Source organism: Entelurus aequoreus, linkage group LG10 (assembly GCF_033978785.1).
Source record: "Entelurus aequoreus isolate RoL-2023_Sb linkage group LG10, RoL_Eaeq_v1.1, whole genome shotgun sequence".
Lineage (NCBI taxonomy): Eukaryota > Metazoa > Chordata > Actinopteri > Syngnathiformes > Syngnathidae > Entelurus > Entelurus aequoreus.
In genome coordinates this window covers 54,184,840-54,191,795 of record NC_084740.1, presented here as the reverse complement: position 1 = coordinate 54,191,795, position 6,956 = coordinate 54,184,840, and positions in this window count along the sequence as shown.

Below are 6,956 nucleotides of genomic sequence, written 5' to 3'. Positions count from 1 at the left end.
AATCTAAGACTAGATGTGACCAATCCAAGTCTAAGACTAGATGTGACCAATCTAAGACTAGATGTGACCAATCCAAGTCTAAGACTAGATGTGACCAATCTAAGAGTAGATGTGACCAATCCAAGTCTAAGATTAGGTGTGGCCAACTAAGTCTAAGACTAGATGTGACCAATCCAAGTCTAAGATTAGATGTGGCCAACTAAGTCTAAGACTAGATGTGACCAATCTAAGACTAGATGTGACCAATCTAAGTCTAAGACTAGATGTGACCAATCCAAGTCTAAGACTAGATGTGACCAATCCAAGTCTAAGATTAGATGTGGCCAACTAAGTGTCTAAGACTAGATGTGGCCAACTAAGTCTAAGACTAGATGTGACCAATCTAAGACTAGATGTGAATTCACATCTAAAGTCTAAGACTAGATGTGAACAATCTAAGTCTAAGACTAGATGTGAACAATCTAAGTCTAAGACTAGATGTGAACAATCCAAGTCTAAGACTAGATGTGAACAATCTAAGTCTAAGACTAGATGTGGCCAATCCAAGTCTAAGACTAGATGTGACCAATCCAAGTCTAAGACTAGATGTGGCCAATCCAAGTCTAAGACTAGATGTGGCCAATCCAAGTCTAAGACTAGATGTGACCAATCCAAGTCTAAGATTAGATGTGACCAATCCAAGTCTAAGACTAGATGTGACCAATCTAAGACTAGATGTGACCAATCCAAGTCTAAGACTAGATGTGACCAATCCAAGTCTAAGACTAGATGTGACCAATCCAAGTCTAAGATTAGATGTGGCCAACTAAGTCTAAAACTAGATGTGACCAATCTAAGACTAGATGCGGCCAACTAAGTCTAAGACTAGATGTGGCCAATCCAAGTCTAAGACTAGATGTGACTAATCCAAGGCTAAGACTAGATGTGGCCAATCCAAGTCTAAGACTAGATGTGGCCAATCCAAGTCTAAAACTAGATGTGGCCAATCCAAGTCTAAGACTAGATGTGACCAATCCAAGTCTAAGATTAGATGTGGCCAACTAAGTCTAAGACTAGATGTGACCAATCTAAGACTAGATGTGGCCAACTAAGTCTAAGACTAGATGTGGCCAATCCAAGTCTAAGACTAGATGTGACCAATCCAAGGCTAAGACTAGATGTGGCCAATCCAAGTCTAAGACTAGATGTGGCCAATCCAAGTCTAAAACTAGATGTGGCCAATCCAAGTCTAAGACTAGATGTGGCCGATCCAAGTCTAAGACTAGATGTGACCAATCCAAGTCTAAGACTAGATGTGGCCAATCCAAGTCTAAGACTAGATGTGGCCAATCCAAGTCTAAGACTAGATGTGGCCAATCCAAGTCTAAGACTAGATGTGACCAATCTAAGTAAGACTAGATGTGACCAATCCAAGTCTAAGACTAGATGTGACCAATCTAAGTAAGACTAGATGTGGCCAATCCAAGTCTAAGACTAGATGTGGCCAATCCAAGTCTAAGACTAGATGTGGCCAATCCAAGTCTAAGACTAGATGTGAACAATCTAAGTCTAAGACTAGATGTGGCCAATCCAAGTCTAAGACTAGATGTGAACAATCTAAGTCTAAGACTAGATGTGAACAATCTAAGTCTGAGACTAGATGTGGCCAATCCAAGTCTAAGACTAGATGTGAACAATCTAAGTCTAAGACTAGATGTGAACAATCTAAGTCTAAGACTAGATGTGAACAATCCAAGTCTAAGACTAGATGTGAACAATCCAAGTCTAAGACTAGATGTGGCCAATCCAAGTCTAAGACTAGATGTGAACAATCTAAGTCTAAGACTAGATGTGGCCAATCCAAGTCTAAGACTAGATGTGAACAATCTAAGTCTAAGACTAGATGTGAACAATCTAAGTCTGAGACTAGATGTGGCCAATCCAAGTCTAAGACTAGATGTGAACAATCTAAGTCTAAGACTAGATGTGAACAATCTAAGTCTAAGACTAGATGTGAACAATCTAAGTCTAAGACTAGATGTGAACAATCCAAGTCTAAGACTAGATGTGAACAATCCACGTCTAAGACTAGATGTGAACAATCTAAGTCTAAGACTAGATGTGAACAATCTAAGTCTAAGACTAGATGTGAACAATCCAAGTCTAAGACTAGATGTGAACAATCTAAGTCTAAGACTAGATGTGGCCAATCCAAGTCTAAGACTAGATGTGAACAATCTAAGTCTAAGACTAGATGTGACCAACCTAAGTCTAAGAGCATGAAGTGATGAAGCCTACTCAGTCGAGAAGCGAAACCTCTTAAGTCACAGATGTCAAACTCCTTGGGGGCTACACCATTTTACTTGGCCCGTGTAAGTCTGGTTAATAATATGCATCAAAGTACTTAAAGATTAAATATTAAAGTACCAATGATTGTCACACACACACTAGATGTGGTGAAATTTGTCCTCTGCATTTGTCCCATCCCCTTGGGGAGCAGTGGGCAGCAGCGGCGCCGCGCCCGGGAATCATTTTGGTGATTTAACCCCCAACTCCAACCCTTTGTTGCTGATAACCCATTTTTATAGTTTTGACTTTTCCTACAAAATGTATTCATTCTTTCCATTAATAAAGGGAACAAATACATGTACGGCATGCAGTTGCAAATATGTTTTACTTGAATATCCAATGCAACAAATATACATTCTACAAAATGCATTAAAATGTAAATAAATACTTAAATCTTATCTACTTGACTTGTATTATCCATCAAGTTGTAAAATATACAAATAATAGATTGTACCATACAAAGCTGTCAGCTCCAGAATCTTAATGTAAAAATATTAATTTTACGGTCAAATTCTGGCAACGGGGGTGCAAGTATTTTACCACAAATGCAACGACATTTTTTTAAGAGTATACGTAAAAAACTATATAGTACAACGCATAGATAAAAGGTGTAATATTCAAATAAGACGACTCATTTATATCCAAATGTTATTCAGTTACAAGCACCCCGTCACTCGCCGCGTGTACATGGACAACATTTAATGTCGTCATCGTTACAATGTTCCTGTGGACATGGACCCTGAAACTATGATCTCATTATGACGTACATTTTCATGCGTCACACCTTAAATAGGACTACAGAGACATGCGCAGAACCTTACAAACAGAAAAGTGTTATTTGTGCTGTGGCGCCATCTTGTGGACGAAATACCTCACTGCATGTGCTGACTAAGCAGTGGACTTGAATTGTTATCAAACATAACTGTGCATTTCTGCCTGTCCGACGTTATTACGGTATTTATTTATCTTCCCTTCTGTTCACGACTTTTGTTGTGCCTCTTTTTGAAATGGAGCTGTTCTGTCCCTTTTACGTTGTGATTATGTAGGAGTTGTGGCGCGTCTTTATTACGTCATTGTGTGTTTGTGTTTGAGGCTAGCACTTAGCACGAAGAGTTTGATTGATTGAAACTTTTATTAGTAGATTGCACAGTACAGTAAATATTCCGTACAATTGACCACTAAATGGTAACACCCCAATAAGTTTTTCAACTTGCTTAAGTCCACGTTAATCAATTCATGGTAAGGATCTCTGAAGTGGTGAATAAAACTACTCGTTCAGACGACAACTGATACCTAATTTGTCACATGACACTCAAGAACATACTTTTGTTTTTGCAAGTCTCGTCTTAAAGCAACAAACAACAATATATAACGCTACTTGGAGACACTTGTGATTTAGGGCTATATAAATAAACATTGATTGATTGATACTTATGTTCATGTTGACTGTGGGAGACAACAGGAAGACAATCGCTTCATTCCGATACTATTAAATGTAGTCTCCCTTTACCACCAAAGTGTATTAAATGTAGTCTCCCTTTACCACCAAAGTGTATTAAATGTAGTCTCCCTTTACCACCAAAGTGTATTAAATGTAGTCTCCCTCCACCACCAAAGTGTATTAAATGTAGTCTCCCTCCACCACCAAAGTGTATTAAGTGTAGTCTCCCTTTACCACCAAAGTGTATTAAATGTAGTCTCCCTCCACCACCAAAGTGTATTAAATGTAGTCTCCCTTTACCACCAAAGTGTATTAAATGTAGTCTCCCTCCACCACCAAAGTGTATTAAATGTAGTCTCCCTTTACCACCAAAGTGTATTAAATGTAGTCTTACTCCACCACCAAAGTGTATTAAATGTAGTCTCCCTCCACCACCAAAGTGTATTAAATGTAGTCTCCCTTTACCACCAAAGTGTATTAAATGTAGTCTCCCTCCACCACCAAAGTGTATTAAATGTAGTCTCCCTTTACCACCAAAGTGTATTAAATGTAGTCTCCCTTTACCACCAAAGTGTATTAAATGTAGTCTCCCTCCACCACCAAAGTGTATTAAATGTAGTCTCCCTTTACCACCAAAGTGTATTAAATGTAGTCTCCCTCTACCACCAAAGTGTATTAAATGTAGTCTCCCTCTACCACCAAAGTGTATTAAATGTAGTCTACCTCTACCACCAAAGTGTATTAAATGTAGTCTCCCTCTACCACCAAAATGTATTAAATGTAGTCTCCCTCTACCACCAAAGTGTATTAAATGTAGTCTCCCTCTACCACCAAAGTGTATTAAACGTAGTCTCCCTCTACCACCAAAGTGTATTAAATGTAGTCTCCCTTTACCACCAAAGTGTATTAAATGTAGTCTCCCTCCACCACCAAAGTGTATTAAATGTAGTCTCCCTCTACCACCAAAGTGCATTAAATGTAGTCTCTCTCCACCACCAAAGTGTATTAAATGTAGTCTCCCTCTATCACCAAAGTGTATTAAATGTAGTCTCCCTCTACCACCAAAGTATATTAAATGTAGTCTCCCTCTACCACCAAAGTGTATTAAATGTAGTCTCCCTTTACCACCAAAGTGTATTAAATGTAGTCTCCCTCCACCACCAAAGTGTATTAAATGTAGTCTCCCTCTACCACCAAAGTGTATTAAATGTAGTCTCCCTCTACCACCAAAGTGTATTAAATGTAGTCTCCCTCCACCACCAAAGTGTATTAAATGTAGTCTCCCTCTACCACCAAAGTGTATTAAATGTAGTCTCCCTCCACCACCAAAGTGTATTAAATGTAGTCTCCCTCCACCACCAAAGTGTATTAAATGTAGTCTCCCTCTACCACCAAAGTGTATTAAATGTAGTCTCCCTCCACCACCAAAGTGTATTAAATGTAGTCTCCCTTTACCACCAAAGTGTATTAAATGTAGTCTCCCTTTACCACCAAAGTGTATTAAATGTAGTCTCCCTCCACCACCAAAGCGTATTAAATGAAGTCTCCCTCTACCACCAAAGTGTATTAAATGTAGTCTCCCTCCACCACCAAAGTGTATTAAATGTAGTCTCCCTCCACCACCAAAGTGTATTAAATGTAGTCTCCCTCCACCACCAAAGTGTATTAAATGTAGTCTCCCTCTACCACCAAAGTGTATTAAATGTAGTCTCCCTTTACCATCAAAGTGTATTAAAAGTAGTCTCCCTCTACCACCAAAGTGTATTAAATGTAGTCTCCCTCTACCACCAAAGTGTATTAAACGTAGTCTCCCTTTACCACCAAAGTGTATTAAATGTAGTCTCCCTTTACCACCAAAGTGTATTAAATGTAGTCTCCCTCCACCACCAAAATGTATTAAATGTAGTCTCCCTCCACCACCAAAGTGTATTAAATGTAGTCTCCCTCCACCACCAAAGTGTATTAAATGTAGTCTCCCTCTACCACCAAAGTGTATTAAACGTAGTCTCCCTCTACCACCAAAGTGTATTAAATGTAGTCTCCCTCCACCACCAAAGTGTATTAAATGTAGTCTCCCTCCACCACCAAAGTGTATTAAATGTAGTCTCCCTCTACCACCAAAGTGTATTAAATGTAGTCTCCCTTTACCATCAAAGTGTATTAAAAGTAGTCTCCCTCTACCACCAAAGTGTATTAAATGTAGTCTCCCTCTACCACCAAAGTGTATTAAACGTAGTCTCCCTTTACCACCAAAGTGTATTAAATGTAGTCTCCCTTTACCACCAAAGTGTATTAAATGTAGTCTCCCTCCACCACCAAAGTGTATTAAATGTAGTCTCCCTCCACCACCAAAGTGTATTAAATGTAGTCTCCCTCCACCACCAAAGTGTATTAAATGTAGTCTCCCTCTACCACCAAAGTGTATTAAATGTAGTCTCCCTCCACCACCAAAGTGTATTAAATGTAGTCTCCCTCCACCACCAAAGTGTATTAAATGTAGTCTCCCTCTACCACCAAAGTGTATTAAATGTAGTCTCCCTCCACCACCAAAGTGTATTAAATGTAGTCTCCCTTTACCACCAAAGTGTATTAAATGTAGTCTCCCTTTACCACCAAAGTGTATTAAATGTAGTCTCCCTCCACCACCAAAGCGTATTAAATGAAGTCTCCCTCTACCACCAAAGTGTATTAAATGTAGTCTCCCTCCACCACCAAAGTGTATTAAATGTAGTCTCCCTCTACCACCAAAGTGTATTAAATGTAGTCTCCCTTTACCATCAAAGTGTATTAAAAGTAGTCTCCCTCTACCACCAAAGTGTATTAAATGTAGTCTCCCTCTACCACCAAAGTGTATTAAACGTAGTCTCCCTTTACCACCAAAGTGTATTAAATGTAGTCTCCCTTTACCACCAAAGTGTATTAAATGTAGTCTCCCTCCACCACCAAAATGTATTAAATGTAGTCTCCCTCCACCACCAAAGTGTATTAAATGTAGTCTCCCTCCACCACCAAAGTGTATTAAATGTAGTCTCCCTCTACCACCAAAGTGTATTAAACGTAGTCTCCCTCTACCACCAAAGTGTATTAAATGTAGTCTCCCTCCACCACCAAAGTGTATTAAATGTAGTCTCCCTCCACCACCAAAGTGTATTAAATGTAGTCTCCCTCTACCACCAAAGTGTATTAA